Below are 15,552 nucleotides of genomic sequence, written 5' to 3' on the forward strand. Positions count from 1 at the left end.
ATATGCCCTTTCAGAAAAATTACGTTCATCTGCTCTGAGATATGGAGGTGAATTATTTAGCTAATTATTTTGGTGAAGACGGAGTTGCAATAGAAGGATGTAATGGGAGGGCAAAGAAGGAGGGCTGAGGAAAAAGGAAGGATCTCAAAGTTCCTTATTTTCAATTAGTTTTCCAAACAATCCATCAGCCAACATTTGTCTGTTTTAAGCTCTCAAAGAAGGCAAATGACACCATTTGACTCTGCCATTTTGAAATATCTAAAATAGCTTTTGGAAGCTTTTGTTTACCATTCAGGGCACCAGTATGTCTTTCCCATCTACCTTTTTATGTAACCAAGCTTTAAAAAATAATGTAATATAACTAGCTTCTTTGTGACATCAGATCACTGGCGAATTTATAAAATTGGTTCTAATTCTTAGGACAACTTTATTCTTAAAAGGATCTGCTTTCCTTCTTAGCATTTCAAGTCACATAGGTATAAAATAACATTTTATATACATTTATGAGGACTTTCTTATCATCTTATCTGTCATGAGAGAGAATATAATCCAAATCAGATAATATTTAAATTTATATGAAATGGTCCTGAAGTTTGCTCTAAATCGTTTTTTGTTTTTGTTTCTGTTTTTTGAGACAGAGTTTTGCTCTTGTTACCCAGGCTGGAGTGCAGTGGTGCGATCTCGGCTCACCGCAACCTTCACCTCCTGGGTTTAAGCAATTCTCCTGCCTCAGCCTCCCGAGTAGCTGGGACTACAGGCGTATGCCACCATGCGCAGCTAAGTTTTGTATTTTTCGTAGAGACAGAGTTTCACTATGTGGACCAGGATGGTCTCAATCTCTTGACCTCATGATCCACCTGCCTCAACCTCCCAAAGTGCTGGGATTATAGGCGTTAGCCACCATGCCCGACCTCTAAATTGTTTTAAAACTAACTTTTTTTAATTTAAAAATGCTGTCTTTACTTTATCAAGAAGTTACATCGTTCAAATTTAAATGTGTACAGCCTAGATTTTTTAATCTTTACAATATATGAGTCTGCCTATTCTCTATGTTTATATAAGAGCTTATAATTATTTTGATGAAAATATGTATTAGTGTTCTTTAGAGACTGTTATGTTAAGTGAAGTAAACCAGGCACAGAAAGACAGCTATCATAAATTCTCATTTACTTGTGGGATCTAAAAATCAAATCAATTGAACTCATGGACATAAAGTGTTGAAGGATAAGGCCAGAAAGGATAGTAGAAGGTTGTGGGTGAGGTGGAGATTGTTAATGGGTACCAAAAGAATGAAAAGAATGAATAAGACCTACTATTTGATAGCACAATGAAGTGATTATAGACAACAACAACTTAACTGTATATTTTAAAATAATTTAAAGAGATTGGATTATTTGTAACTCAAAGGATAAAAACTTGAGGTGATAGATTAAATTAATTAAAAGAAATGCCCCAACTTTCAATTTTATCTTAATATTTCCAAAACATAGCCATAATAACAACCATATAATGGTTTCTATTTTCACTGTAGGATTCTGTTCTTCAAATGGTGACTGAAATAAACTGAAATAAGATAGGAGGGTAAACAAATTTTGTTAGAGCACTTATCTAAAAAATAAGGAATAGCTGTAGATTTCTAAATATAAAGTCTTCTATTAATTTCTAAGTTCTTGGCAATGTTTACCAAGGTATAAAGCATTCCTTTCCTATCTTTCCAAATAGTTACAAAGTTATAGATACATGTGCAAAAAGAGTTCTTGACGAAAACACTTGCCGCATAGAACGATAACATACTTCCTATTTCACGAGATACTAAAATACCATAGATCCATATTTCCTTCTCATGAGCATTCCACTGGAAACCACTGGCCAGTTTTATACATGCTCTCCAGTATGTGTCATGTAGAAAACAAATTTGGTATATATATGTGTAAAATCACAGGATACTGCCTCTTATTTGAAAATTCTGGAGAAACTGTGATTTTTTTTTTTTTGGCATTTAACTCAACTATAAAGTGAAGGTAAAATGCATGTATAGGTAAACTTTATGATCAAAATCATAAAGCGTTAAAGATTCCCCAGCATTTCAGAATTCTTTATATCCTCTGTACGGCAAAAAGTAGGAGGAAATGTGACTGCTGTATGATTTCCCCCTATATAAAGTTGACATATAATTCTCACATCCTTACCAACATTTTAGTATGTGAATTATTAGAAAAACTCTGCAGTGCTATGTATAAAATACTTTATTTCTAAAGATTTCTGTTCCAAAATTATATTACCTCTAGCCTTGAGCATTAAGGGTGGATTCTTCTATAAAATAACAGTGATATTGTAATGTACACTTCCTTATAAAGTCTGTATATGTCAAATATTAACAACATTAACATTAGACATTCATGAAGCCATATATTCCCTTTTGTAGATGTGCAGATAAGATATTTTTCAACAATTATAAAGAAAAGAAAAAACTGAATGTATGTGCTATTAATAAACAGCTCAGAAAATATATACATATTTATATATCTGTGCAATATGTATATTTATTATATAATTTATGTATGTTTTTGTATATTTATACATTGCATATATGCAATTTAATAACAAATTTATAAATAACACATTTCTGGATTTAGTTGCTTATAAAACATTTACCTATATATAAAACTTATACAAACTCTTTGTTTCAGTCAGCATTCACAGTTTCTTCTTCAGCTCATTGTATTTCTTGGTTTTCCACTGTGTTGATGTCTACTTTATCTGCTAGATAAAGCTATGAGTTTGTTCATTCCTTTAAGTAATTACTTTGTTACAGGCATCATGCCAATCAATCTCTCTTTTACTGAATTCAGAGCTAAAAGTTGCCACGACTTCTTTTAGCTCTGCTGCCCAGTAATTTATAACAGATAAAGAATATTCAGGTTGAAAACAGGCTTGTGACTAAATGATCCCAGGCAATTTAATTGATATGAGTCAATACTGCCACCCCACTAGAATTGTTAGAATTAAATGAAGCATGTAAGATGCCTGAGACCTAGTAGGCACCACTATATTTTTAATGGGTGTGTAGAGAAATGATAGTGTACAGAATAAAGATCCAACAAAATAACACTAACTTTCTTAGAATTAAGATAATAAGGTCCGTCTTTCAAGAACATCCGTTTAAACAAAAATCAAAGGTAAAGCAAAATAACACAATTTAATCCTAATATTGAATATTCAGCTGATATACAGAAATGTTTTACATTGTATACTTCTCAATGTAATTTAAGCAACTTTGTTTTAGCATTTATTATTTTTATTCATTCATTTTTTTAGTGCTATAGCAATTCTACTTACCAGGGGTTTAATGTGAGGCCTGTGTTGTTCCAGTAGATACCACTGTGGAAAAGAGTTTAGAGAAGGAGAGGAAGAAGAATATTTAGAATTTTATGATTTATGACAGTATATAGTTAAATAGTAACTTTCATCAGAAGCTCTTTCAAGTCTCTCTGAGTTTTTTTTTTTTTTTCCATTTATTTTATTGCATTTTAGGTTTTGGGCTACATGTGAAGAACATGCAAGATTGTTGCATAGGTACACATGTGGCAGTGTGATTTGGTGCCTTCCTCCCCATCACCTACATCTGGCACCTCTCCCCTTGCTATCTCTCCCCATCTCCCCACCCCCCACTGTCCCTCCCCTTTTTCCCCCCAACTGACCCCAGTGTGTAGTGCTCCCCTCCCTGTGTCCATGTGTTCTCATTGTTCAACACCTGCCTATGAGTGAGAACATGCGGTGTTTGATCTTCTGCTCTTCTGTCAGTTTGCTGAGAATGATGGTTTCCAGGTTCATCCATGTCCCTACAAAGGACACAAACTCATCGTTTTTGATGGCTGCATAATATTCCATGGTGTATAGCTGTAGGTAAGAAGCGTGATGACAAGAGAAGAAAATAAAATTTAGTCTCCTACAGAGTAATTTCCCCTCCACTTAGATTCCTTCTAAGCTAAACAATTAAGCCTAATACTGACAGAGAATACTTAGAGGTATGTTTGTGTGACTTGATTATTTTTACCTCATAAAACATAAGGATAGGATCCATGATTAGTCTCTGTGGCAGTATCAGCAAAGACATTGGAACTGAGCTCCGAGAAGAATTCTCTCTCTACAGTTCCTCTGCAATTAGGGTTGCAAGGCTTAGCACACGGGGGGTAGGTGTGTGTTAGGGGCCGGTTGGGGAGCTGGGGAGATGGGAAGTGACAAATGGGCAGGCAAAAAGAAAACCCCCATGAACTGAACTGAAGGACAGCAGTGTGAATTGTGGTGAAAGTAGGCGTGGAGACAGACAAAGAAGACAGGCATCCTCAGAACATGTGCAGGTAAGTGGGGAGGGGATTTGGTTTAGCCAAGCATCAAGTAGTTGCTTCTCTTGACACCCTGCCCTGACCTACTCAAGGCATTAGAAAAATTAGGTTTTGGTTGCATACTGTCTTCAGATATAGAGTCTGGATCTGGAATATCCTGGAACAGTAGTTAACAAGCCCACACATGGCCCTAGAAGTCTGTAGTTCTGAAAATAACCTGTCTACAGCATGATATATTGGCTTTTTCTTTGTTGAATTCAGACATAACTCTATAGTGCTTATTTTCATTAATTGGCTTAAATAGTTCAGTGAGCATCAGATCTGATGCGAGATAGGTTTGTGTTTAAATAAGTACTCTCACACCTATTAACTGTGTGACCTTGGGCAATTTTTTTAACCTTTCTAAGACTTAGTTTCATGATATGTGAAATCAGGATAATAATTTCTGTGCAGGTTAATATATTGCCTGGCACTTAAAGGCACTCAGCACTTTTTATATGACCTTTTTTTTTCTTATAACCACTTATTATGTTAAAGGGAAAGGATTAAGGGAAATCTAGATCTTAGTTCATATAGAGAAATGTGCATGTAAAGAGTATTCATATAATGGGGCCCAATGCAAACCACACTGAAACATTTTACACAAAGCCCTTTTACTATTCTCAAACATTCTGCAAACTCTTAATGAAGTCTCAAATGTTATTTCATTTATATCTACCTGGAATGCTTAAAATTTCAAATGAAAGAACAGCCAATGATGATTTAATAGCCAATTTACTTCTTATAAATTTCAACTCTTTCTTTAACTACTTGAATGCTCTTTTTAATGATGTCCTAATTCTTGCTACCCTACAAGGCCTGATCTACCTTAACTTATTCTGGGAAATGACAGTCAATCTGAGAAGGAAAACGCTATAAGTTAATAAGCCGAATTTTAAAATGACCCTCAAGAGCAGCAGATGAATTGCTAATTAGAATTATCACTGTTGCCTCAATAATACTGTTCTAAAATCTGAATTATGTCAGGACATTAAAAGTAGAAAGTTCATTAACGTTTTTAATGCATATCTATTATTTATAAAGCAAGTCTGAGATGAAAGTATAGATGTGAGTATATAATCTGCTTCTCACTGCCTGTCCTCTGAGTTTCTTATTCTTCCCTTCTAGCAGGAGCAGTAGAATGAAACTGAGCTCTTGCAGTCGATTAGGTCTTGGTTCAAGACCCAAGAAAAGCACTTAGCATTTATATGACCTTGAATAGGTGGTTTAATCCTTCTGAACTTCATTTTCTTCATTTGTAAAAATCTGGGCTGGCAACAAGATCAGAAGTGTATTATATGAAGGTAAAACGTTATTAATATGCAGCTTTCGTGTTTAATGGTAGATTTTTCTGCCCATGACAAGGATCCTGTGCCTCCTAATCTCAATCATAGGCTTTTCTTTTCATATTGAGACAATGCTAGTGACACATCAGTTAAAGGGGTGTGAGCTCATGGTGATGACAAGTGTGTGTTGAATTGGATCAAAGTCTGTATCTCACCTAGTCCCTCTTGTATGCATCTTTGAGTAGAGTAGCTGTGGATATAGGTGGGATCATAGATGATCCTATTAACTGAATAACATCACTAACACATTCATGATTCTATCTTCATTAGCAATAGGACTCAAGCAATTGAAAAACTATTGACTTTGTAAAAACACATGTGCATGGGATGGGTGCAGTGGCTCATGTCTGTAATCCCAGGGCTTTGGGAGGCCAAGGTGGGCAGATCACTCAAGGTCAGGAGTTCAAGACCAGCCTGACCAACATGGTGAAACCCTGTCTCTACTAAAAATATTAAAATTATCTGGGCATGGTGACACGTGCCTGTAATCCTAGTTACTGGGGAGGCTGAGGCGGGAGAATCACTTGAACCGGGGAAATGGAGGTTGCAGTGAGCCAAGATTATACCATTGCACTCTAGCCTGGGCAATGAAGTGAGACTCCCTCTCAAATCAAACAAAGGAACAAACGAACTCCCAAACAAACAATGGCACATGTGCAGGCTCTTGTGTAGAAAGATTCCTTTTTTATTTCTTTGTAGCACTGGTTTTAAAAAATAAGACAAAATAATAAGCTTTAGTATGATATTGGCTGTGGGCTTGTCATAAATAGCTTTTATTATTTTGTGATACGTTCCATCAATGCCTAGTTTATGGAGAGTTTCTACCATGAAGGGCTGTTGAATTTTGTCGAAGGCCTTCTCTGCGTCTATTGAGATAATCATGTTTTTTTTTTTTTTTTTTTTTTTTTTTTTTTTTTTTTGAGACGGAGTTTCGCTCTTGTTACCCAGGCTAGAGTGCAATGGCGCGATCTCGGCTCACCGCAACCTCCGCCTCCCGGGTTCAGGCAATTCTCCTGCCCCAGCCTCCTGAGTCGCTGGGATTACAGGCACATGCCACCATGCCCAGCTAATTTTTCGTATTTTCAGTAGAGACGGGGTTTCACCATGTTGACCAGGATGGTCTCGATCTCTTGACCTCGTGATCCACCCGCCTCGGCCTCCCACAGTGCTGGGATTACAGGCTTGAGCCACCGTGCCCGGCTTGCTGTCTCAACTTCAGCCCTTGTTATTGGTCTCTTCGGGGTTTCAACTTCTTCCTGGTTTAGTCTTGGGAGAGTGCAAGTGTCCAGGAATTTATCCGTTTCGTCCAGATTTACTGGTTTGTTTGAATAGAGTTGTTTGCAGTAATCTCTGATGGTGGTTTGTATTTCTGTGGAATTGGTTGGAATTCGTGGTGCTATCCCCTTCAAAGGGCTAATATCCAGAATCTACAAAGAACTAAAACAGATTTACAAGAAAAAAGCAAACAAACCCATTCAAAACTGGGCAAAGGATATGAACAGACACTTCTCAAAAGAAGACATATATGAGGCCAACAAACATGAAAAAATGCTCCTCATCACTGGTCATTAGAGAAATGTAAATCAAAATCACATTAAGATATTATCTCATGCCAGTTAGAATGGCGATCATTAAAAAATCTGGGGATAACAGATGCTGGAGAGGATGTGGTGAAATAGGAACACTTTTACACTGTTGGTGGGAGTATAAATTAGTTCAAACATTGTAGAAGACAGTGTGGCTATTTCTCAACGTCCTAGCAATAGAAATTACATTTGACCCAGCAATCCTATTACTGGGTATATACCCAAAAGATTATAAATCGTTCCATTATAAAGACACATGCACATGTATTTTCATTGCAGCACTGTATACAATAGCAAAGACCTGGAACCAACCCAAATGCCCATCAGTGATAGACTGGACAAAGAAAATGTGGCAAATATGCACCATGGAGTACTATGCAGCCATAAAAAACGATGAGTTCATATCCTTTGTAGGGACTTGGATGAATCCGGAAACCATCATTCTCAGCAAACTGACATGAGAACAGAAAATCAAACACCACATGTTCTCACTCATGTGTTGAACAATAAGAACACGTCGACACAGGGAGTGCAGCATTGCACACTGGGGTCAGTGGGGAGGTGTTATGGGAGGGACAGCTCGGGGTGAGGCGGGATAATGTGGGGAAGAGAAACGCCAAATATAGATGATGGGGGAATCGAGGCAGCAAACCACCCTGCCATGTATGTACCTATGCAACAAGCCTGCATGATCTGCACATGTACTGAAGAACCTAAAGTACAATAATTTTTTTTTTTAATTTTTAAAATAAAATAATAAGCTTCAAGTTTCTGAGTTATCAAAGGTAAGTTATCTTTAATATGTTCACTAATAAAACTTGATATTGTTATATCAGTCAAAGTAAGTGAAAGAATTAACACGTTTTATTGTATCAAACTTCTAGAAAACAGTATTAGGACATTTTTCTGGTGTTGGTGCAATATGAATACTTTTAGTAGCAAATAGCTAAGGATAAGAAAATTTTAGGTTGGGTGCAGTGGCTCATCCCTGTAATCTTAGCAATTTGGGAGGCCGAGGTGGGAGGATCACCTGAGGTCAGGAGTTCTAGGCCAGCCTGGTCAACATGATGAAACCCGATCTCTACTAAAAATACAAAAATTAACCAGGCATGGTGGCTCGCCCCTGCAATCCCAGTTACTCTGGAGGCTGAGGCAGGAAGATCACTTGAACCTGGGAGGCAGAGGTTGCAGTGAGCCAAGGTCATACCTTACACTCCAGCCTGGGCTACAGAACAAGATTCAGTCTCCAAAAAAAAAAAAAAGAGAGAGAGAAGAAAAGAAAGAAAAGAAAGAAAGGAAAGAAGAAAGAAAGAAAGAAAGAAAGAAAGAAAGAAAGAAAGAAAGAAAGAAAGAAAGAAAGAGAAAAAGAAAGAAACAAAGAAACAAAGAAAGAAAGAAAGAAAGAGAAAAAGAAAGAAAGAAAGAAAGAAGAAAGAAAGAAAAAGAAAGAAAGAAAGAGAAAGAGGAAGAAAGAAAGAAAGGGAGAAAGGAAAAGAAAATTTTATAATTTTTTTCTTCTAAATATAACAGTCAAAAGTAATTTTCAGTCCTTTGAAAATAGTTAAATGATGCTTTAAAATATATATAAATAAAAATAACCCTAAGGGATATCATCTATCAATCAGGGAAAGTTAAAATAATACAAGCTTGAATATGGCTGGCTTAATCAAAACTAATTAACATTGTTATTGTGTAACTAATGGCTTGAAAATGGCAATGTCATGAGCCATCAATTATAGATTAGTGTAAAAAAGAATAGGTGTTATAGACTAGAATGTCACTATAAGCCTCAGGCTGTTTTGACTTTTTTAAAAAAATATATTTATCTGAAGTATCTTTGTCAGATTATAACATGGCATTACAGTTGATGTAAAATGATAAACATCATATCACTAACGAATTATTTGTCACTAAAGAGCTGTTCACAGGGTGTTACAGGGATTAGGGTGTTTTTATGAAGTGGTATTTTTTTCTGGACTTAAGTAGTTCAATTACCACATGTTTTTTAAGGAAGTCTAGAATAAAATTGGAGGTTTTAAACACTTATAAAGGATATCTGTTTCACCAGTTATTTTCCTCCTTTGTTTGGAGTTAATAGACATTTTATTTTTTTATATTCTGGGAGGAGTTTTATTTATATTTTCTGAAATGATAGTTGATTCTACCCTATTATAATGAAGTTTTCATGAGGCTCTTCACAATTCTAAAAATTGTTTTCTTCTCAACTTTGTTTCTTATGCCTCCTACACTGAATTAAAAAAAAAAAAAAAAAATCTTGGCTTCTCTAATATACCAGCTTCCTCTGTGACTTCACTTCAAACTCTTCCCTATACTATCCTACCCCTTTATTTAAAATCTTTAATGCTTTGCCCTACGTAAAGGGCTTTCTTTCTTTTTTCTCAAAAAATCATAAATTCTTCAAGAATTGTGATACTAACTTATTCAGCTATTAATTCTCAACATTTTATCTATAATTATATGAGGTATATATCAAAAAAATGTCCATGAGAGCACACAAAATATTAATTAAAACTGATAATGTTAAAATATCATGTTATTTTTGAATTTGTAATAAGTTAAAAATGAGTATCTTCAATCTCACCATGTGTATTAGCCTATTTTCGAACTGCTGTCAAAGATGTACCAGAGACTGGGAAATTTATAAAGGAAAAAGGTTTAACGGACTCATCGTTCCACACAGTTGGGAAGGACTCACAGTCATGGCAGAAAGCAAAAGGCACGACTAACCTGGCAGTAGGTAAAGAGATAGCTTGTGCAAGGGAACTCCCCTTTATAAAACCATCAGATCTTGTGAGTCTTATTTACTATCATGACAACAGCATGGGAAAGATCGATTCCCATGGTTCAATTACCTCCCACTGGATCTCTCCCACAACATGTGGGAAGTGTGGCAGCTACAATTCAAGATGAGATTTGGGTGAAGACACAGCCAAATCTGTTTATTTTTATGAAAACGTTAAAGAAGTTTAAAGTTGTCCATTTATTTTTACTAATGAAAATGATCTCCTTCTGCTCTAGTAGATATATACAATTTTCTAGTTAAGAATGTTCTGTGGGCCTGGCATGGTGCTCATGCCTGTAATCCCAGCCCTTTGGGAGGCCTGGGGTGATCAGTTGAGCCCAGAAGTTCAAGACCAACCTGAGCAACATGGTGAAACACTGTCCCTACAAAATATAGCCGGGTGTTGGGGCGTGCATGTGTGCGTATAGTCTCAGCTACCTAGAAGGCTGAGGTGAGAAGATGACCTGGGCCTGGGAGGTCTAGGATGCAAGGAACTGTGATCACACCACTGAACACCAGCCCGGCCAACAGAGTGAGACCCTTCCTCAAAAACAAACAAAAGCCTGTCCTTTAAATCTAAAGTTCATTAGACTCTGTCAGATTAATAGACTTTCATATGTAGCAGATCAATTTTTCTAATAATAGACTTCATTGTAATTCTTTTGAGGGGTTAATTTGTTTACTTAGGCTGTATGCATTTGTGCTAAGAGGTTTCCTAGGGCAGGCATATATATATATATATATATATATATATATATATATATATATATGTGTGTGTGACAGATGCCATTTGTCAATTTTGGCTTTTGTTGCCATTGCTTTGGTGTTTTTGTCATGAAGCCTTTGCCCATGTCTATGTCCTGTGTAGAATTGCCTAGGTTTTCTTCTAGGGTTTTTATGGTTTTAGGTCTTATGTTTAAGTCTTTAATCCATCTTGAGTTAATTTTTGTATAAAGTGTAAGGAATGGTAGCATTTTCAGTTTCCTGCATATGACTAGCCAGTTTTCGCAACACCATTTATTAAATAGGGAATCCTTTCCCCATTACTTGATTTTTTCAGGCTTGTCAAAGATCAGATGGTTATAGATGTGTGGAATTATTTCTGAGGCCTCTGTTCTGTTCCATTGTCTATATCTCTGTTTTGGTTACTGTAGCCTTGTAGTATAGTTTGAAGTCAGGTGGCATGATGTCCCCAGCTTTGTTCGTTTTGCTTAGGATTGTCTGGGCTATATGGGCTCTTTTTTGGTTCCATATGAAATTTAAAGTAGTTTTTCTTCTAATTCTGTGAAGAAAGTCAATGGTAGTTTGATGGGGATAGCATTGAATTTATAAATTACTTTGGCAGTATGGCCATTTTCATGATATTGATTCTTCCTATCCATGAGCATGCAATGTTTTTCCATTTGTTGGTGTTCTCTCATGTCCCTGGGCAGTGATTTGTAATTGTCCCTGAAGAGGTCCTTCACATCCCTTGCAAGTTGTAGTGCTAGGTATTTTATTCTTTTTGAAGCACTTGTGAATGGGAGTTTGCCTATGATTTGGTCCTCTGTTTGTCTGTTATTGGTGTATAGGAATGCTTGTGATTTTTGCACATTGATTTTTGTATCCTGACAATTTGATAAAAAGAAACTATCATCAGAGTGAATAGGTAACCTATAGATAGTGATAAAATTTTTTGCAATCTATCCATCTGACAAGGGGCTAATAATCAGAACCTACAAGGAACTTAAACAAATTTACAAGAATAAAACAAACAACCCTATCAAAAAGTGGCCAAAGTATATGAACAGACATTTCTCAAAGGAAGACATTTATGCGGCCAACAAACATATTAAAAAAAAATCATCATCACTGATCATTAGAAAAATGCAAATCAAAACCACATTGAGATACCATCTCAGGCCAGTTAGGATGGTGATCCTTATAAAGTCAGGAAACAACAGATGCTGGAGAGGATGTGGAGAAACAGGAACGTTTTTACACTGTTGGTGGGAGTGCGAATTAGTTCAACCATTGTGGAAAACAGTGTGGCGATTCCTCAAGGATCTTGAAATAGAAATATCATCTGACCCAGCAATCTCATTATTGGGTATATACCCAAAGGACTATAAATCATTCTACTATAAGGACACATGCACATGTATGTTTACTGCGGCAATGTTCACAATAGCAAAGACTTGGAACCAACCCAAATACCCATCAATGATAGACTAGATAAAGAAAATGTGGCACATATACACTATGGAATACTATGCAGCCATAAAAAAGAATGAGTTCATATCCTTTGCCTGGACATGGATGAAGTTGGAAACCATCATTCTCAGCAAACTAACACAGGATTAGAAAAACCAAACACTGCATATTTTCACTCATAAGTGGGAGTTGAATAATGAGAACCCATGGACACAGGGAAGGAAACATCACACACTGGGGCCTGTCGGGGGTGAGAGGCTGGGGAGGGATAGCATTAGGAAAAATATCTAATGTAGATGACAGGTTGATGGGTGCAGCAAACCGCCATGTGTATACCTATATAACAAACCTGCAAGTCGTCACAAGTATCTCAGAAGTTAAAGTACAATTAAAAAAATTAAAAAAAAAAAAAAGATAGATGGCCCTGCATCTCCAGAAATCTCAGCTGGGCACATTCACTTGACAAATCTTCACTGTAATAAATGCAATTCTAGTGAAACACACTGTGAAGTACATTCAAAAGTGATCTTTCCAGGAAGGAGCTTAAACCCCTGGAAAAGTCATCACCTAGAATCCAGAGATACTTTGAAATGCAAATGGTCCACTTGAGACAAGGGGGCACCTGTTGTTCTGCCTTGATTATGTCTTCAGGCCTCAATTTTAAGTAAATGAGAGAACAGAAGGAAAGTGTTCTTTTGATGAGCTCTGCCCTCAGGGTAATAAAGACAGAGGGAGAATTACTAGGTGGTATCCATCCCTAATTCTTTCCTGGCCATCAGTAATTACAAACCACTCACTGTCATTTTGAGACGTGTGCAAAGTACAGCTTTGGTTCTATGCTGCCTGTTTTTCCATTAGTAGTTAGCAGTGAAACTGAAAAGTTAAAAGAGGATTTACTTGCTGTCTTGCTATCTGTGGGAAAAAAAACAGGAAAGGAAAAACCTAAGAAGAAATTATCACATATTCCTCTATGTCTCCAGGGTAACAAAGCCTCAAAGAAGAATAGGAAGTGACAGTCACCAAGAGGCAGGAGGAGAGTGATCTGCAAAGGACAAAGAGATGGGAGAATATGGCAAGGCTTGGATCTGAGAATAGGCACTCATGCTTGGCACACAAAGAATGTGATCATGAAATACTAACTCAAATATGTCCTCAGAGATGCAAAGGACAATAGGGACATCAATAAGTAATTTAGATATATTTTGTGTTATTTGGTATTCAATACCATTCATCAGTAATATTCCCTATCTTTGGACAGTTTTCACATTTCCTTAACTACATTACTCATTTACCTCTCTTCTTAAGCTGGCTATTCAATCACAATTTTATTATTTCTACATTCTAACAATTTTAAGATATAATTAAATTTATTTGGCATTAATGAACTTAGTTTTATTTTTCCCACTCTCCAATATAGTCACACCTTCATTTATCGCCAATTTATCTTCCCTGTCTTATCTCATTCACAGGGGATTAGGTGCTCCTTCTCTCCATCTGCAGTCAAGCCCAATCTTTCCAGTTTTACATTTGATCTCATCTTTTTGTTGTTTTTGTCATCAGCTACATTACTCCATCAATATCTCCTCTATTTCATTTATATTTGACCTCTAACTCCTTCAGTCATCTCTGTCATCCTGTTTGTAAGGAAATTTCTATTGTCTTTTATTCCCATGCTTCTCCGCAAGTAAAAAGCCTTTTATTAACCATACACACCCTAATTATATTCACTATTTCTAATCTCTCAGTTTTAATTGATTCACCAACACATTGCAGTTTCTTTTCATTTTCATCCTCAAGACTCTAATTAAACATCGAAAACGAGGTTCATCAGTGACTCAATATTACCAAATCCAGTGAGAACATCCACTCAACTCACTGGACCTCTTTATTGGATACTATACACCAGGCACAACTGTCTAGAACTCATTACTCTCTGGCATTCTGTTACACTATTTATGTAATTTTCATTTGTGGGCTATTACTGTCTTTATCACTTTAATATCAGGATTGCTCCAGTTCTTTCTCAAATCCATTACTCTTTTTCTCTCTTTGCTTTCATATCTGTTTTCAAGGTTTATGTATGAACCATGATTAGCTTTGGTGATTACGGAATCTACATGTTTAATCCATACATCTTTTTTTTTTTTTTTGGGGGGGGGACGGAGTTTCGCTCTTGTTACCCAGGCTGGAGTGCAATGGCGCAATCTCAGCTCACCGCAACCTCCCCCTCCTGGGTTCAGGCAATTCTCCTGCCTCAGCGTCCTGAGTAGCTGGCATTACAGGCACGCGCCACCATGCCCAGCTAATTTTTTGTATTTTTAGTAGAGACGGGGTTTCACCATGTTGACCAGGATGGTCTTGATCTCTTGACCTCGTGATCCACCCGCCTCGGCCTCCCAAAGTGTTGGGATTACAGGCTTGAGCCACCGCGCCCGGCCCTCCATACATCTTTATTGGCTGTCATATTCATATATGTGTCTATGTTTAATTTATAGCTAAACATACCCATTTGAAGTTTTTGCAGCCACCTCAAACAAAATTTCACTTCTTTTCTTCAATCCTTGCCCAATTCCATTTCCCCAAGAGCATCACCAAGACACTCAAGGAAATAACTTAGTCATCTAAAAACATTCTCTACCTTCATTGTCTGGCTCTTATTCATTGTCTACTCAAAGTTTAGCCCTTTTGGGAAATAATTCCTCTCAGAAAAACTTCCATTAAAACTCCAGTTGTGCTAAGTGTTCACCTCTATCCTTCTCATGGGTATCTAACATTGCATTTGACACTATAATATAGCACATTTTAAGGTTTTAACCTACCTAATGAGGGCATTTTCCATGAAAAATACATGTTATCTCATGGTATTTTATGTTCCATTAAACTTAACTGAGATTCTCATGCTTTTATCCTCCCATGCTTTTTTTTCCCCTTTTTTCCTAGAAAAATAAAAATAAAAAGTTTCTAGTTAATTGGCATTGGATTTTCGAGCCCAATTTATTTCTTTGTCAATAACCGCATAGTGACATCACTACTTAAGAAATAATAACCTTATGTTTTAAAAGGCAAAGCAAGGAAGTTTCTTGTCATTATTTAGTAATCACTGCTTTTTTGACTCAGGAGATTTTCTCATTTCAAATGATAGTCATAAAATGTAGGTGTAAAACTTATGATTTTATTGTAACTTTCTTTTGCTGTAGGCTGTCAATATCACTTACTTGTATGGATCTTAAAAGTTCAAA

The 15,552-nt window shown here is 36.5% G+C and overlaps 1 protein-coding gene and 2 long non-coding RNA genes across 5 annotated transcripts in view; 1 reads left to right on the forward strand and 2 right to left on the reverse strand.

Annotated features, from left to right (window-relative positions):
- Positions 1–15,552, forward strand: part of CADM2 (cell adhesion molecule 2) — a 1,064,920-nt gene that overhangs the window by 147,480 nt on the left and 901,888 nt on the right. The window lies entirely within an intron of this gene.
- Positions 289–2,208, reverse strand: LOC116550608. Its single transcript, XR_004268512.1, has 2 exons — positions 2,045–2,208; positions 289–338 (listed from the first exon to the last, which is right to left on the reverse strand). It is a non-coding gene; the product is annotated as an uncharacterized LOC116550608 (long non-coding RNA).
- LOC116550606 lies at positions 452–1,008 on the reverse strand. The gene is made up of 2 exons (XR_004268510.1): positions 912–1,008; positions 452–596 (listed from the first exon to the last, which is right to left on the reverse strand). It is a non-coding gene; the product is annotated as an uncharacterized LOC116550606 (long non-coding RNA).

The sequence above is a fragment of the Sapajus apella genome, unplaced genomic scaffold (genome assembly GCF_009761245.1).
Source record: "Sapajus apella isolate SASKATOON/1434 unplaced genomic scaffold, GSC_monkey_1.0 scaffold8, whole genome shotgun sequence".
NCBI classification, from domain to species: Eukaryota; Metazoa; Chordata; class Mammalia; order Primates; family Cebidae; genus Sapajus; species Sapajus apella.